Source organism: Ixodes scapularis, unplaced genomic scaffold (genome assembly GCF_016920785.2).
Source record: "Ixodes scapularis isolate PalLabHiFi unplaced genomic scaffold, ASM1692078v2 PGA_scaffold13__105_contigs__length_92229423, whole genome shotgun sequence".
NCBI classification, from domain to species: Eukaryota; Metazoa; Arthropoda; class Arachnida; order Ixodida; family Ixodidae; genus Ixodes; species Ixodes scapularis.
Window position 1 is genome coordinate 20,890,829 of NW_024609839.1, and position 18,620 is coordinate 20,909,448.

General features: G+C 52.9%; 2 pseudogenes; both read left to right on the forward strand.

Moving 5' to 3' along the window:
• Positions 1–2,811: 2,811 nt before the first annotated feature.
• LOC115326013 lies at positions 2,812–4,295 on the forward strand (annotated as a pseudogene).
• Positions 4,296–4,387: 92 nt separating this feature from the next.
• Positions 4,388–8,300, forward strand: LOC120843451 (annotated as a pseudogene).
• Positions 8,301–18,620: the final 10,320 nt, after the last annotated feature.

Below are 18,620 nucleotides of genomic sequence, written 5' to 3' on the forward strand. Positions count from 1 at the left end.
TGCCTTCTTGACCCGTGTGCTTAATGTAATATGAAAAAAAAAGTAAACTGATATAATGTTAATACTTCAAGGCTCATTTAGACTCTCTGGACACATTTCCTTTTGTATTTGCTAATCAAAGGTGTGAAATAAAATACGGATTTACATATTTGACCATGATTATGAAGTCTTTTACGGTAAACACAGCTGGTCTCATTTGAAGTGGGACCGCTTGAAGTAGTCCCACACCAAATGAGACCACTTCAAGTGGTCCCACATCAAGTGGGACCACTTGAAGTGGTTCCACTTGATGTGGGACCACTTGAAGCGGTCCCCCTTGAAGTGGTCCCACTTGAAGCGGTCCCATTTGAAGTGGTTCCACTTGCCAAGTGGTGCCTGTTCGATAAACCGCTTCAAATGGGACCTCTTCAAGTGGTTCCACTTGCAACATTTTCACCTGGGTTACGTATTCACGTGCAAGGAGTGTGCTGGGAGTACGGAAAAGAATCGGCAAAGCCAGTTTTAAGTAGAAGAAGCTGCCATTCAAAGACTGTGAAGGCTGGGGTGGTCAAATCAATAATCGGAAACGCTCTAAAGAAGTCATGTCTTCATTATGTAGGCCAAGCCCTCAAAAGGCAGTGGGTGAGGTTAGAGGATGCGGGTTATGATAAAGTTTTCATCACGAGGCAGCTCTCCCCAAGTTTCGGCGAGAGAAATGGAACAACGAGAGAAAGAAGTAAAAAGGTTGCCGTAGTCCCGTACTACCACAGTGTTTCGCATAACCTTAAAGCGAGTGCTCACAGATTTGGAGTTGACGTAGTGTTTTCATCTGATTACAAATTAAACAGGATGACTCCGTTCTTTGCACCTCCAAAGGAATGCAGAAGGCAACATCAGGACAGGTCAGTGGGTTGCAAAGGAGGTGTAGTCTACGAGATACCCTTAGCATGTGGTTTTAGATATGTGGGGCAAACTTCGCGGTGCGTGAATGACAGACTGACCGAGCATAAAAGAAATGTAAAAAACGGGGCACCGAACTCGGAAATCGCCAAGCACGTGTCTGAGTGCAACAATTGTAAGGTGTTTTGGTCGGAAACGGAGGTAATACATCGAGAGGAAAATGAGATAAAAAGGCTAGTGAAGGAAACAGTCCGAATTAAGTCGATGGGAAATTGTATTAGCCAGCCATCAATGCATCTAGGAGAAAGCTCAAGAAAATTCCTCAAGATGTAAACCCCCGTTTTTTTTTGTTTTTTTGTTTTTAGCTATCCAGCACTTTGTGCGCGACCTACAAAGATGCAGTACAGGTGCAGGACATATTGTTTGTTCTGGTATTCATTGTTACTTCTTTCAAGTGTGTAGTTGAGGTTGGAACTTTTGCATTCTCCCCTTTGAGTATTTTGGTTCATGGTTACCCTCTTCCGCTTTCCTTCAATGTGGAGTGCGGGTTAGAACGACCGGTTGCCGTTTTTTTTTTTTTACGGTGATTAAGTACCCGCTAGTTTAATGGTTTGTTGCTTGGTTTTGTGTAATTAGGTCTTGTATGCCCTCTTTCCCTTTGGTTCCGTGTGTTTGCGGGTTTGAAAAACCTTTTAACGGTTCTTTGTTGACTTCGTGTAGTCGGAGGCTTATCTTGTCCTTTTGTCTGGCTGAAAGATTTTTCTTTTGTAATGTTTTGGGCCTATGTTTGGCTTAGTGTATTCCGGGTGTTATGTTGTCATTGGTCGACTTGGTTGGTGGTGTGGGGGCGTGGTGTGTATAAAAGTGCATACGATGGAATAAAATCCTTAGCTCTGTTTGAGACGTCGCCTCCTTGTGGCCTCTTTTCTTCTCGTCCCTTTTCCGAAATACCCCAGTCTCGGGTTAAACAAAACTATGGTTAACTTCCACCAGCTCGCCTGCACCCTTACAATTTTTTTTACATCCTAGCGTGAGCCACAGCACTGCCAGCTACATTCAACTGCTGCAATGAGTCATCTGCTCATCTGTCTCTCCCGATAGTATGCAACATGTACAACTCTTATAGGGTAATACGCACACGACAGGGAGCAGCTACTTGCCTGGCGCTCACAAGAGGTTTACAACAAGTTATCCATTTGCAGTATTGTCTTTAAAGCAAACTATAAAAGTTACTACAGGGGCAAACCTGTGTAGAATCTAAAGCTGGAGTATAGCTCCATTTCACTCTATAAAAAAGGTAAGAGATTGCGCATGTTAGAGTGCATGCAGTGCAAACACATAACCATAAATGTGCCATGTAGGTGCAGTCTGTGGGCGGCCCGGCAGAGGAGCACCCAGATTCGCAGGATGCGGGGGAGGCGTTCGAGGAGGAGGCAGATCGGGAGGCCTCTACCTCAACGCGTAAGATACTTTGCTTGACTAATGGGAACTAAAACCGTCAGCAACATGAGCATGACCACAGTTATTACTGATCTAAACTATGTTTTCTGCAGAAATGCCACAGCCCCGAGCATGGCAAGCCACGGTTCGACCAAGGCTGCCTCGTTGAGTCCCTCGGGTCTCTCAACAGGAGCGGCGGGTCGAGGTGGCCTTTTCGGCCGTGGCCAACCAACGGCGCCTGCTCAAGGCTGGGGGGGCGCTGTCTGCTGTTACCTGCGGAAGACGTGCTTCGCACCGGCCCCGTGTTGCTGATCGATTTATTGCGTCCAAATCATCGACACCTCGGAATTTTCGGCGCCAATCGAACGAGCAAGTCTTCCCGGTCACGGGGAGGTATCGGCAGTGAGTGAGTGTCGATTTTTGGCGATTTTGTGGGAGTTTGCCTGTTCGCCGGCCGGGTGGGGCCGCTAGGCCTAACTCGAGCACGTCGACATGGAGGATCCTCTCGGCGGTTCTACGGTGGATGTGGCCAAGAATGGCGGTCCGACGGTCGTCTCGATGGTCGGGGAGGATGTCGACCCTGATTTTTGTGCAGGCTGGATGCGCGCTCGGGCACGCGGGGGTACTCAGGTGGAGAAGGAGCCCAGGCCTAGTTCCTACGTGGCCCGGAAGGTCATCGAGAAGGTCGAGCGCATGGGGAGGATGCCGAGAGTGGGACTGGAGGGCGAGAACAAGGTGGTGGTGAGGCCGCGAGGTGGCCTGGATATGAGGAAGACGTCGATCGCCGTCGTGGCGGACGCAATCCGGGTGGCGGCTGGGATCTCGGAGGAGGAGGCCTCGTTGGATACGCAGTGCCCGAACGTGCAGCAAAATGCGGTGGTCATCAGTACGGGGAGCGACGCCAGGGCGGTCAAGTATGCTGCGGTGACGTGTATCTGCGTGGCGGGGAGGTCCTACGAAGTGCGGGCTTACGTCACGGCTCCCTTTGACACCGTCAAGGGGGTGATCCGTGGCGTCCCGGTGCACCATACGGCGGAGGAGATTGAGCGACTTCTCATCGGGCCCAGGAACCCGACGGTGCGAGCGGCGGAGCGTATCGGCTCTTCGGCAAGGGTCGTGGTGATCTTTAGGGGTGACGTAGTGCCGCATCAGGTGTTCTACGGCGGGAGTGTGTTGCGGTGCTCCCTGTACAGGAAGCACTATGAGGTGTGCAAGACGTGTGGCCGTGTCGGTCATCGAACTGATGTGTGCCCAACCCCCGGCGTCAGACGGTGCTTGGGATGTGGCGGAACTCCGGACCCGGGACATGCGTGTAGTCCCAGATGTGGCTTGTGTGGGGGTCCGCAAGTTACCGGGGATAAGGTGTGTAAGAATCGGTTTCGTACGCCGTACATCGTTCGTAGGCGGCTGTGGGAGAGAGCGGAGCGGGGTCTGTCCGGGGATCGGCCGTCTCCTCCCCCGCGGGGTTCTGCGGAAGAATACCCTAGGCTGGGGAGGTCTCGCTCGAGGTCGCGCGAGTCTGAGAGGCCGGCGGCACGTGGTCGCAGCAGGAGCACAAGTGGTCAGATCACGTGGGCCCAGGCGGTGCAGTCTGATCGGGGGAGGTTGCTAAGTTGCGTGAGGAGAATCGTAGGCAAGCTGCTGAGGTCGTGGAGCTGAGAAGGGAGAACAAGTTAGTGAAGACCGTGGAGGAGCTGAAGGCACTGGTCGAGGGCTTGGTTCGTTGGCTGGACAGTTCGGCTCCTCCCTCGGGACCGGAGGACTCCGCCCCACCCGCCAAGCGCAGGAGTGTGGAGGCTCGCAGGCGTAGGGGGGAGGGTGTTGAGGACAGGTTTGAGGAGATTGAGGGCCGTGTCGGTCTGGAGGAAGACGGGGTGAGACAGCTTAACGAGAAAATGGATTCGATCATGAAGGTGCTAACGGTGATGCAGGGTACTTTACAGCGAAATTTAGAGGGACAATGGCATCAAGCTTAAATATCTGGGTCTGGAACTGTAACGGTTTTAGTAGTAAGAGGGCCAGGTTACAGCAGTACATTAGGGGTAGGGGGGTTAAGCCGGATGTGATAATGGTTCAGGAGGTGGTACAGGAGGATGCGAGTCTCCCCGGCTACGTCACGTACCGGTCTAGTGGGGGTCCTGCGGGCCGCTGCAGGGGGGTCTGCACGTTCGTGCGGCGCAGTCTTCCGGTCCTAGTGCACGAGCTTAAGGGGGACGAGAACGTCGAGAGGGTGTTGGTTGAGGTGTTAGTGGGTAGATTGGGGGTCTGTCTGTGCAACGTGTACAGTAATCCGGGTTTCGGCAGACAGAGGTTCAGGAATCTGCTGCATGGATGTGCGCGTTGGGCCGATGGCAGGGGCTTAGTCGTTTCCGGGGACTTTAACGCTAGGCACGAGTTCTTGGTCCACGCGGCTACCACGGTCAAGGGGAGGAATTTGTTCCAAGACGCGGAGGAGGTGGGGCTGATCCTCGTCACGGATCCGGGGGTGCCGACGCGGCCCGCGCGGAACGCAATTGAGAGGGATACCACCCCGGACCTAGCCTTCGTGGACGCTCCCGGGGCGGAGTGGCGGAACGCGCTGGAGGATCTGGGTAGCGATCACCATTTAGTGCAGCTCTCGGTTCCCCTGGCGGTTCGGAGGAAGGAGTTTAGACCCCAAGGGTTGGTGAACTGGGATGCCTTCAGGCGGCTGGGTCCGGAGGGGGAGATAAGCGATTTGGGGGAATGGTCCGCGAGTTTGGTGGACGCTGCCAGGTCGGCTGAGCGGCCCGTGGTGGCGGAGTCGGAGGATGTGGGGCTGGTGGATAGCAGGTTAGGTGCGCTTGTCGAAGCCCGGGACTCTCTGCGGAGCCGTTGGCGGGAGCGGAAGAACAACCGTGCGCTGCGGAAGCGGGTGGCGCAGTTGAATGAAGATATTCGGAGGCACTGTGAGGCCCTGTCCAGGCAGCAGTGGGACGATGTGTGCAATAGGGCGGAGGGCAAGATGCATAGTGGAGACACGTGGAAGCTGCTGCGGCACCTGCTGGACGAGTCCAGGACGAGGAGCTTCCAGTGTAGGAGAATGGGGGAGGTTGTCGGTCGGGCTGTCAGGGAGCTTGGTGAGGAAGGGGTTAGAAGGCAGTTGTTGGATACGTTCCGTCCGAGTGGCGGCAGGGAGGTCCACCCGGAGTACACGGGGGTTGACAATGCCGAGTTGGATAAGGATTTCGAGCTGTGGGAGGTTAGGGCTGCCTTGCTCCGGATTAATCGGAGGTCGGCGCCCGGTCTGGACCGGGTGGATAATAAGATGCTTGGTAACTTGTCTGAGGAGTGTTTGGAGGCCCTGCTTGATTTCTTCAACAGGTGCTGGAGGGAAGGGAAGCTGCCTGCGGAATGGAAGAAAGCCAAGATGGTTCTTATTCCGCAGCGTGGGAAGCCACCGGGGCTCCAAAACCTTAGGCCGCGATCTCGCTCACTTCCTGTGTGGGGAAGGTTCTGGAGCACATGTTACTGCGGAGGTGGCAATCCTTTTTGGAGGACAAGGGGGTCTTCCCGAGCTCGATTGTTCGGGTTCAGGGAGGGCCTGGGGGAGCAGGACGCGATGTTGGTGTTGTACCACGAGGTGATTCAGCCGAGGCGGCCGGGCGCGGTTCTGGGTCTGGACTTGCGCAGCGCGTTTGATAGAGTCCGGCATTCTGCCATCCTTCGTGGCGTGGCAGATGCGGGGCTCGGCAGACGGATCTATAACTACGTTAAGGACTTCCTGTCGGGCCGGACGGCTCGGCTGCTGGCGGGGGACTTGGATGTTGGTGAGGGGTAGCTGGGTAGTGTCGGCACCCCACAGGGCTTCGTCATCTCTCCGGTCTTGTTCAATTTAGTGATGGTGGGGGCCGCCCGCGGTCTCTGTGAGGAGGGGATTCCGCACTCTATATATGCGGATGATCTTACGCTGTGGTGCACCAATCGGAGGAAGGAGGTGGTGCAGGGTACGCTGCAGTGAGGGATCGAGATTATTGAGGAGGCGCTGATGGGTTCGGGGTTGGAGTGTGCTCCCGAAAAGTCGGAGTTGCTCGTGTGTTATGCTGGGCGTTGTAGATGGGATGAGATGCGGCTGATCGCCGGCGGGGGACCCGTCCCGAGGGTGGACGCTTTGCGGATTCTGGGGCTATTTGTTCAGGAGAAGGCGGGCAATTCGGTCATGCTCGGGAAAATTCAGGGTAAGGTAGCGTCTCCTCTGCGCATGATCCAGAGGGTGACCAGCAGGAGGAAGGGTATCCGCGAGGCCGGTGTGATGAGGATCGTTCAGGCTTTTGTATTGAGTCACATCATGTACGTGGCGCCCTACCTTCGCTGGAGGGCGGGGGAGAAGAACAAGCTGGATGCCATGGTGCGCAGGGCTTACAAATCTGCGTTGGGGCTGTATGCCTTCACTAGCACGAAGAAGCTGGAGATGTTGGGTGTGCACAATACGATAGGGGAGATTGTCGAGGCGCACAGGGCTTCGCAGATTCAAAGGCTGGAGCGCACTGCGGCTGGCAGGGGGGTTTTGAGGCGTGTCGGTCTGCTGGCGGAGGATGCGTCTGACGGCGGGGGACTGACGGGAGAGGTGATGAAAAATGTCAGGGTTAGGCCTGTGCCGAGGCACATGCATCCTGTGTGTGATAAGGGACGAAGGGAGGCCAGAGCGCAGGCCCTCTTCAGGATGTACGGGCGACAAGATAGTACTGTATACGTTGACGCTGCCCTTCGAGGGGTAGTGGGGGTGGCTGTGGCTGTGAAGGCGGGAAGTGGGGAGGTGCTCTCCGCTGTGAGTGTTAGAACTAGTAATATTTGTGAGGTGGAGGAGACGGCCATTAGTTTGGCGGCCTCCCTGCCAGGGACCAAAGTGGTCATGAGTGACTCTATGAGTGCGATAAGGAACTTTGCGCGTGGACGCGTTGGGGTGGTGGCCAAGAGGCTGCTGCGTCCGACGGACGCGGTGGACATTGTGTGGTGCCCCGCTCACGAAGCGGGCATCGTGGATGCTGACCGAAGGGCCCGAGAACTGCTTGGCCGGGCCTTCGGGGGCGCCGCGGAGTATTCGCCCAGCGGCTTTGGGGAAGTGCTAAGGACCAGGAGGGAGGAACGGCGGGTGTTCCCGCTGCCCCACGGGGATTTGGTTAGGGAGGATGCCATGCTGTTGCGGCAGTTGCAGGTGGAGTGCGTGTTTACTCCTGTGGTGGGGCGCTATGTGGCGCCTGAGGTGTACTCAAGTGATAAGTGCGTGCTGTGTGTTGGGCGGGCAACTGCGGAGCACGTGTTGTGGGACTGTGAAACTCGGCCGGCGGAGGCGGCCATGTCGAGTGGGCTTCCGCCGGACATCAAAGCCGGGGTGATGGCTAGTAGCCTGGACCTCCAGGTAGCGGTCGTCCAGCAGGCCCGGCGTCTACTGCGCAGGCAGGTCCGACCTCGGGCCCCCTGCGCTGGGGCGTCGGATGGTGTGGGCCGCACCGGCTAGGCTTGACCTAGCTCTGCAGGCAAATAACGACAATTATTCCTCCTCCTGCTCAAGGCTAACGTAGGCTGTGACAGAAGAGGTGAGATGTTCCAGGAACAGGTAATGTTGACAAATCCCTGAAGCACACTAACATGATTATATACACGCTTACTTCACACATAAGCTTCCAATAGTTGGTGTCAGCAAAGTCTTCGTGACCTGTACGAGATGTTGGAAGTCCAGAAATCTGCAAATCATGTTTCAGGTCACGCTCGGCATGGGGCAGCTGCTGTAGTGGGTGGACCAGCTGGCGCAGAACGTGGGGCTGCAGACGCAGAGCATGGACTGGATGGCACAGAACATCTAGAAGTGTGTCCTCTTCATGCAGGAAAACGCTGCCTTCATGCGAGAGGTCATCCTCCTGCTATCCAGCCACGCTCTGCATCATCCTCAGCCCCAGCCCCAGGCCCAGGCCCAGGCCCAGCCCCAGCATCTGGCCCAACCTCCTCCGGAGGATGACAACTGAGTGTGAACCACTTTACCTTTTTTTTGACTAACATCTAACGAGATTTCATTTTATTTTGTATATATTAATTTAATGAAAATGCCCCAAGTGGGGGGGGGGGGGGCTGCAAGAAAATCTTTCATGACCTGTCGACCTATGTTCTCTGGCGAATGTTGTTATCTGTATATATCGTTTTATATGACAGTACCTGAAGTGGCCGCAGCAACGTCTTTCGAGAACTGTCAACTTACATTACCTGGAGATTGTTGTTATTTATATATACTGTTTTATACGAAAGCACCTTAAGTGGTGGCAATAACATCTTTCATCAACCTCTCGCATAAAAAAAACAGAAGTTTGTTTTCACTTGCACATACAGTTTTGTACTGCAATGTGTAGCAGCATTTTGCGCGAGGAAAACATTTGGAATGTTTGCAAAAATTTTTATTGCTAAAAGGATATCTCTGTCACAATCCACTCATTAAACAACAAAAATATATCAAAATTCTATAGTCACAAAGAAAACACAAAAATGTGGCGCACCTGTAAAGGAAGAACAGAATGGAGCAGAGGGGAAAATGAGATCATTTGAAAGAGAGACAAAATGATTTGGCACCTCTCGGCTCAACCGCACACTTTTCCGTGGGTCGAGAGGGTTCCGTCGCCAGGGGGCCGGGCCTACTTAAGGCTCGTCCCGCTGGAGGGGGGCTCAGTCGGAGGGTAGGCACCGCGGCAGAAGGGTATCAACTCGATTCGGATAGACCCAATTAACCAGCGTAGCAGACGCGTCCGGATTCACCCTTGTCCTGTTGGCGGCGACCATATTATCACCATGCCGCCTAAACAGGTGGCGCCTCACCCTGACGACGACCAGAGTCCAGAGAACGAGTCGGACACTCCCGGAGTTGTCCGAGCCTTGGAGTCCCACGCACAGCGTATCGAAGATTTGGTCGACGCAGACCGCATGGCAGCCAACCAAACCTTGGAGCGGCTGCTCCAGGATGCCCAGCGGCAACAACAGGAATCAAACAGAGAGATCGCAGACGCGGTCGCCAACGCAGTTGGGCGCGCGTTGGCCCAAGGACTACACCACGCCGGAGCTCCCCCGCCAGTCCCCCCCCCCCCCCCGCAACGCAGCCCCCCATCACAAGCTTCGGAGGACTCCGACTTCAGGGTGGCCCTGCTCCGGGCTCCCAGCCCCCAATCGGCGTCCCCCCTCCCGCCGACCCCTGGCCACCTCTCTCCCAGTCGGAGTTTCAGCCCACCCCTGCGACCCACGCAGCCGCTGTCACCGGGCCGGACCCCCGATACCAGCAGCGGCCCTTTGGGCTCGCCGCCTCCGACACCGGGAGGTTTTTTGCTCCATACGAGTACCTGCCAACCCAGCCCTACAACATCCAGGTGGCTGGAAGACAGCGCATCTTCACGGTCCAGGACCCCCCCCCCCCCACGAAGAGGGACATCGCGGAGGCATTTATCCATGTCCAACATGCCGCACGCCACTCTCCCCATATCGGCAAGCGAGAGATCACGGAACTCCAGTTACTGAAATGTTTTGTACAGGTATGGGATTGCCGCTGCACCGGGCTCCCCAACCGGGACAAGCTCAAGATATTCGACCGAGTTAGATTACTCTATCATGTCGCTCAGTCCGGTTGGGGATTGATTGTTTGATTAGGGTTTTATGGCGCAAAAGCATCTTAGGCTATGATGCGCCAGATACAGACTATTGCAGAGAAGGTTTCAGAGGAGAAAGAGCTTTAGTAGCTGTGAAGGATTAAAACTATGTATATGACTTGTAAATAGTGATGGAGATGAAGTTGAATATAAAATTATAGCCGGTGTAAAAGACCGATAGCTCTCAAAACGTTAAAAACACAACTGTATGGTACAAGTGGGTCGTTGCCAAGTACAATACTAAGGTGTAAAGGCGTATGCTCGTTATATAATTGAGAAAAATGTTTTCGACGTTCTTGGTCATACGCTGGGCATTCAAGTAAAATGTGTAAAACTGTTAGAGGACTAAAACAGTTCTCACACTCTGGGGCCTCTTCCCTGCGCAGGAGGTGACCATGAGTAAGGTGTGTATGACCTATCCTCAGTCGACACAAGACAACCTCATAGAAACGTTCACGGTGTCGAGCACTCTCCCACTCACTGATCAATAATTTTACAGAATGGAGCTTGTTATTAACTTCTTCATCCCATTCTTGCTGCCACTTCCTTCTAATACAATGCTTTAAAAGTGTGCTATAGTCTTTGCATGGAATGTCATGCAGGTCCACTCCTTGCTCACCAGCAGAACTTGCAGCAAAGTCTGCTTCTTCGTTTCCGGGTATACCAACATGGCTAGGAACCCAACATAAAATTATTTTAATATTCCTTTTTGAAGCATCAATAATTTTATTCTGTAACTCCATGATTATTGGGTTTTTTGAAGTCTTTAATGATGAGAGTGAGCGCAGAGAACTCAGTGAATCAGTGTACACGACTGACTGCTTGCTTTTTGTTTTAACAATATGATCAACTGCAAGACGGAGACCGCATAACTCTGCTGTTAAAATAGTGGCTGTACACGCAATCCGTTTTACACAGCGAACAGAGGGGCCGACCATAGCACATCCAACAAACGATTCTGTCTTAGTACCATCCGTGTAGTATGAGTTGTGTCCAGAATATCTACTCTGAAGCTCAAAAAATTCCTGTTTTATGAATTCTGGTGGAGTTTCTTTCTTTTTAATTTTTGTTAGTGAAGGTCACAGGAAATGAGGCAGTGGTCCAACGGAGCTATAGTTTGTGGAACAGGAGTGACGGGCATTGTACTGCTCAGTCCAATAGAATCTGCTTTGGATGCATTTCTCATACTAAAAGGTGGTATTACAGTGGGCTTGTTGTCAAAAGTACGTTTATATCTCATTTCTTCAACAGCTTCTCGAGAAGGGTGCAAGGGAACCGAACGAACTCTAAGCGAATACATAAACCCTAAAGCAAACCTTCGCTTCTCCAGAGACCATTCATTTGACTCTGCGTAAAGGCTGGGGATAGGCGACGTGCGAAATGCACCTGTAGACAGCCGCATTCCCTGGTGATGAATAGGGTCAAGCATTCGTAGGGCTGAAGGCCTTGCCGATCCATACACACTACTACCATAATCAAGGCGCGAGCGAATCACCAATCTGTAAATTCGGAGGTGGCAGAGGCGATCAGAGCCCCAGGAGGTGTGGGAAAGCACCTTAGGGATCCTTAGTGCTTTTTGGCATTTTACTTTGAGGTACCTGATATGCGAAAGAAAAGTCAATTTACTGTCAAAAATAAGCCCTAGGAATTTATGTTCAGGTTTTGTTGGAATTGAAGTGGATCGCATGGTCAACGAGGGCTTCACTGAAGTTCCCCGTAGGCGAGGAAAACAAACAGACACTGTTTTTTCAGGTGAAAAGCTGAAGCCGTTCTGGTCTGCCCACTTGAGCAAATTGTTAATTGCTAGTTGGACCCTACGTTCGCACAAAGCAAGGTTGCAGGATGAGACGGATATCTGAAGGTCGTCAACATAGAGTGAATACTGTACAGATGGTGGAATGGCCCGAGCTATTGAGTTCATTTTAACTATAAAAAGGGTCACACTCAAAACGCCTCCCTGAGGAACGCCATTTTCCTGGCAGAACTCTCTAGAGTAAGTAGTGCCCAATTTAACACGGAAGGTACGCATCCCCAGATAGCTCTTGACGAATGCTAGCATTCTACCACGAATGCCAAAACTATACAGGTCTTGCAGGATGCCATAACGCCATGCCGTGTCGTACGCCTTTTCCAAGTCAAAGAAAACAGACAGGCAGTACTGCTTACTTACAAAAGCCTCACGAATAGTAGTCTCCAGACGAACTAAATGATCCATTGTAGACCGTGACGAACGAAACCCACACTGGTATTTGTCAAGGATATTTTCTTTTTCCAAAAATACATGAGTCGTTTGTTAAGCACTCTCTCCAGAGTCTTACTAAGACAGCTTGTTAGCGCTATTGGGCGATAACTGGTCGCGCATGATGCATCTTTTCCAGGCTTTAGCAACGGGATAACAGTGGCCACTCTCCATGAGGATGGAAATATGCTCTCGTGCCAAATGCGATTAAACAAATACAGGACTATGTCAAGTGTAGAGGGGTGGAGATGTGTAAGCATGTAATAATGAATTCCATCTGGTCCGGCAGCCGTAGGTTTGACTTCATGCAGCACCCGCTCTAACTCACTCAGCGTAAGGTGCGAGTTGTAAGCTTCTAGAGCACCACCGGATGTTCGAACAGACTGCCGCTCTGCCTGAGTCTTGTGTTTCAGAAAAGCAGCTGAAGAGTGCTCGGAACTAGAAACACGTTGAAAGTGTTCCCCAAGGAGATCTGCCTGCTGTTCAAGGCTCTCGGGGCAAAGTCAATTTGCAGAAAGAAGCGGTACTGAAAAAGCGCGGTAGTTTCCATTGACTTTATCAATTTTGTCCCACACTTCTTTGCTAGTGGCAGTGCTGTTAATTGAGGATGCATATCCTTGAAAACTTTTACGTTTAGACTGGCGGCGTATGTATCTCGCACGAGCCTTCATTTGTTTAAATTTGATTAGGTTAGTTTGCGTTGGGTAACGTCTGAAAATCCCCCAGGCTCTGTTTTGCTTTCTTTTCGATTTTTCACAGTCGGCATTCCACCATGGTTTAGGACGTTGGGGTAGGTGAGACGAAGTCATGGGGATAGCTATCATTGCAGCATGAAGAATGTGACTACTAAGCAGACTGGTGATTTGATTGACAGACAGATTGTCAAATGATCTGCAAGCGAGCTGAGCGGCCTCACTAAAAGTACCCCAGTTTGCCTCTTCGAACTTCCAACGGGGTGTTCGTGTGGATAGTGTAGCGGGTGGATTGATGCGGTTTAAAATTATGGGAAAATGGTCGCTTCCATATGGGTTGGGATCAACAGTCCATGAAAAAAGTGAGAATAATGTTGGGTCACTTAGTGACAGATCAATGGATGTGAACGAACGAGTTGGAGCGCTGAAATATGTAGGCTCTAGTTTGTTTAACAGGCATAAAGCAGTAGAAGAAAGAAAGCACTCAATCATCGAGCCACGTGTGTCACGTCGTCCACTGCCCCACATAGGGTTATGAGCATTGAAATCTCCTAGGATTAGAGCTGGTTGGGGGAGTTCGCCATAAAGAGATTCTAGCTCTCTGCGAGATAAGGTGTAGCTTGGAGGAATATACACAGAACAAACAGTTATCAGTCGATCAGATAAGAAGCGAACTGCCACAGCCTCTAATGTGGTGTTAAGTGGTACCTCGACACAAGGGGTAGACCTTGCAACAATTATAGCTACACCGCCAGAGGTGTGGGATGGAGACGGTCCCTACGACAAACCTGGAAGCGCGTTAGGATGTTAGTATGATTATTCTTCAAATGAGTCTCCTGAAGGCAAAACGCTAGTGGGTGATGAAGATCTAGTAGAGAGTAAACGTCGTCATAGTTACGGAGTAAGCCTCTGCAGTTCCACTGGAGAACTGTTTCTGCCATCTCACAAACAGGAAGGAAAAAAAATAATATATATATATATACATCTTAAGAGTATATGTTTCACTAGACCTTAAAATCTATTTTGACGCGGGGAGCATTTTTCTTTTTAGCCGTATCTTTCGGCCTGCCGGTGGTACCACCGGAGGCCAAAAGTAGGGACTCTGAACTTGAGTGGAGTCTGTCCTCGTCGGACTTCGACCCACTCTCGTCCATTGGTTCACCGGGGGTTGCCGTAGGCTGATCCTTACGGGTTTGCGACCCCGACGGCTCACCGAGTTTCCGAGCGCCTTCGGAGGTGCGAGGGGGAATTCCCCGACCTCGAGGCAGCTGGGTTTTAGCGGGAGCAGGGGGTCCACACCTCTGCGCTTGGGTGGACCCTGGCGGACCAGGATCTTCCCTTTGGTTAGTGAGGGAAGTGGCTTGTACCACTTCAGGTAAGGTTGAAGGGGACTTGGGGAGGACACACAGGTCGTCCGTCGACGTCTGTGTTCCTGCTGACACCGTTGACCGCGCAGGTCCCCTGCGCGCGGCCTCGGCGAACGAACCTCGAGATAAAAATGAGTGTCGTTTTCTTGATTCTGTGTAGGAAATATTGCCTTTGACTTTCTGGGAAAGAATTTCTTTCTCTCTTTTCCACACAGGACAGCTGCGAGAGTATGCCGGGTGAGGTCCCTGACAGTTCACACAAATAGTAGTGTTGTTACCACACTTATCGGTGGGGTGGTCAGTACTTGCAGACTTGGCACAGGTAGCCTTTCCCCTGCAAGAGGCTGTTCCGTCTCCAAAGCGTTGGCAACGGAAGCAACGCCTTGGATTTGGGATGAAGGGCCGAACCCTACAGTTTCAATACCCGGCCTTGACTGTTTGAGGAAGCGTAGTCGAGTCGAAGGTTAATACTAAATGTTTTGTAGGTCGCTCTTCACCATCACGCCGGAGGGTAATACGTCGCACAGAAACGACACCCTGACCTGAAAGCCTCTCAAAGATCTCGTCGGTGGGAGTTTCGAGAAGGTCATCTTCGGAGATGACGCCCTGCGTGCTGTTGAGTGAACGGTGTGGGGTCACAGATACTTTGTATTCTCTTACTTCGTTGAGAGCCAGAAGTGCCGTACTCTGCTTCGCAGTAGTGACTTCTACAAGGAGGTCGCCAGAGGGAAGTTTTTTCGCTTTGAAGTCTTTTCCTATCACGTTCTCTAGGGTCTTTGCAACTAAAAAAGGTGAAAGGTTTGAGAGTGGTTGGTTGTCGTTCTCCGAGTGCATTACCAGAAACTTTGGAAAGGTAATAACTGGCATTGTAGGGCTTGCTTTTTTTGATGTTTCTTCGGTCCGACCCCTTTTCAAGGGCCGATCTAGAAAAGATTTTGCTTTGGAACCCATATGAATGGGAAAAAAATTCAGCACCCATGGTGTGCCACCCACCACCGAGTCCAACAAAGGGAATGGTCAACAGCCCATAACAAATAGGGCTTTGCTGGTACCGTTAAGCCATTAGCACTTGCCCGGGTGCTATACCCAAGCGTGGTTAGAATTTAGATAATTCATTACCACACAATGTTGGCCCTTGCCGCCAAAGGAGATGAAAAGGGCGTAAGGAAGGTGGGGTGAAGAAAAGGGAGAGATTTATAAGTAAAAGAAGAGAGGGGATAGAAGGAGAAAAGGCGACTGACTGGATCATCCTGGCCGGGCCTTACCAAGACACCCGTCTACAGGAAGCAGGGGCCAAAGTGGTGTGTTGCCTCGCCCGGGGGGCCCCAAAGGGTCCAAACCTACCCCAAGCTCGGCTCAACCACCAGGATGCCCTTTTCCCTGGACACGGGCTCGCCACGCACAGCCAGACGTGGGTGGGTCTTACCCACTTTTTACTCAGGGTCCGTAATGCGACCAATGTGGCTGGGGTCCGTGGTGTCGCTACTCACCAAGCACCTAGCACCTAAGGCGCAGGCGCCCCCTGCGGGGTCCGGTTGGGGAGCCGCACTCGACGGCTACGCCGACCCAAGTGCTTCTCTCCTCCTCGGCCCACCAGTAACCGCCAGGAGACCTCATCAGACAAAGGCCAACTCACCAGAGCAGGCTACAAGCCCAACCAGAACCAACAGGCCAACTACCCGCAGTCAGAGGCCACCCCAAGTCCCCCAAGAAACCTAAAAAGTAGCCCGCTGCACCAGGGAGCCACCGCGACTTCCGCCGTGATCCCAAGTGCACCGGCCGTAGCAACGCCACCCCAGGGCCTTCCCCTGGCACCGCGTTACCCCCAGGCACTCCCTCCAATAGAGGCAACCACCGGGCCGTGGTGCCCCACAACGTGCACTTGATCTTGGCGTCCGTTGGAGACCTCGGGATGGAACAGCTGGCAGAGCTCGCCGACAAGCTGATGGAGATTTCGACTCCGGTTGCATCGGCCATCCAAACTCCTACGGACGAGATACAACAGATACAACAATATCTCCCGCTTGACGATCGCCGTCGCGACCCTGCAGCAACATCGCGGACGTAGCCAGTCACGGTCCCAACAGTGCCGCCCATCCCCTTCATCAGCACGACCTGACATCTGTTGGTACCGCCGCCGCTTTGGCGATAATGCCACTAAGTGCACCACACCTTCCCACTACACGGGAAACGGAACGGCGAAGCACTAGAGGCGGCAAGTGCCTCGGCCACTTCGGACAGCCGCAAACGCCTCTTTTACGTCCCCGATCGCGACACCGAGCTCCGCTTCCTCATTGATACCGGTGCCGAAGTCAGCTTACTACCGGCAACACCTAAGACAAGCGGATGTCCAGCACCTCGCAGCTCCAAGGTGTAAACGGGACGCCAATTCCCACCTACAGTGAGCGTTCGCTAACCTTGAATCTCGGTCTCCGACGGACCTTCCGCTGGGTGTTCGTCGTCGCGGACGTGCAACATGCCATCATTGGTGCCGACTTCCTCTGACACTTCGGACGTTTGGTGGACATGGGAGGAAGGCGTCTCCTCGACACAATAACTAACCTCTCCGTGTCGAGCGTAACATCCACACTGCTTTCTCCGGCTCTGGCGCATGTCATTCCTAACGCCCCCACACAGTTCACAACCATCTTGCGCGAGTTCCCGGACTTGACGCGCACTGGCTGTGACGAACACCCTGTGCAGCACAGCGTTTCTCACCATATTGAAACCACCAGAGCACCCGTCCACGCTTGACCGCGATGTCTCGTCCCTGACAAGGTGCGAATCGCTCAACAGGAATTCCAGCACATGCTTGAATTGGGCATCGTGCGACCGTCGTGGAAATCATGGGCCTCACCAATGCACAGGTTACAAAAGAAAACAGTCGGAGACGGGAGACCATGCGGCGACTACCACGCATTAAACCGCGACACGGCTCCCGACTGTTATCCAATCCCCCACATTGAAGACATAACATCTAGCCTCGACGAAGCGTGCATCTTTTCAAAGATAGACTTAGTGCATGCTTATCACCAAATCCCCGTCGCCCCGGACAACGTGCCGAAGACGGCGATCATCATGCGATTCGCACTATAGAAATTCGTCCGGTTGCCGTTCGCTCTTCGAAACGCCACCCAAACCTTTCGGAGGTTTATTGACAAGGTACTCCGGGGACTAACCTTCTGCCGTGCCTGTGTCAACGACCTCCTCATCGCAAGCTCCTCACCCGCCGAGCACGAACAACACCTCCAAGCTGTGTTCGAGCGTCTCAAGACCTACAGCATCATCATCAACACTGCCAAGAGTCAGTTCGGCGTAGATGAGCTGGAGTTCCTGGGACACCATAATGACCACCAAGGCATCCGTCCAGTTCCCGCGAAGGTTGAGGTGATCCAGAACTTTCCTCGCCCGTCAACACGACGCCAGCTGCGGGAGTTCCTCGGAATCGTCAATTTTTATCTGCGTTTTGTCCCCCACTGCTCAACAACCCTCCAACCGCTGCAAGAATTTCTCAAAAAGAGCCACGGTAAGGCAACCGCTTTGACCTGGTATGCCACAGCGGAGCGAATGTTCACCAAAATCAAGGCAGACATCGCCGATGCAACCCTTTTGGTGTACCCCGAGGACAACGATCCCCTGTGCGTCATGACGGACGCTTCGGACGTTGCGATTGGAGCGGTCCTTTAGCAATGGCAAAACGACATCTGGAAGCCCATCTCCTTTTTCTCCAAGACACTGTCACCCACCGAGCGCAGAAGCAGCACCTTCGGACGAGAGCTTCTCGCCGCTCATCCGACGCTTCGCCACTTTCATCATCTCTTGGCGGAAAGAACCTTCTTCATTCTGACTGACCACAAGCCACTGACCTTTGCAATACAATCGCTGAAGTCGGATAGCCAAGTCCACGGAACTCGGGAGCTTCGCCAGATGTCGTACATCTCGGAGTTTACGACGGACGTGTGACACGTGAGCGGCCGCTACAACTCGGTGGCGGACGCCTTGTCACGCCTCTGCATCGGCGCCGCTGAACGCCCAGTGCTGGACTTCGCCGCCCTTGCTGGTGCTCAGAAAACAGACACCGAGCTCAGCCGACTTCACATAGATACGCACTCGATGGAGCTGGGCGAGGTACCATTGTCCATGTATGACGCAGCTCTGTGGTGCGACATGTCGACGGGAACGTCTCGTCCCTTTCTTCCTGCACGCTTCCGTCAACTGGTGTTCGAGAAACTGCACTCGCTATCGCACCCGGGCATACGGGGAACACATCATCTTGTCACCTTTCACTTCGTTTGGCCCGGCATGAATCGCGATGTTCGTCAGTGGGCTCGAGAGTGCATATCCTGTCAGCAAGCTAAGATCCAGC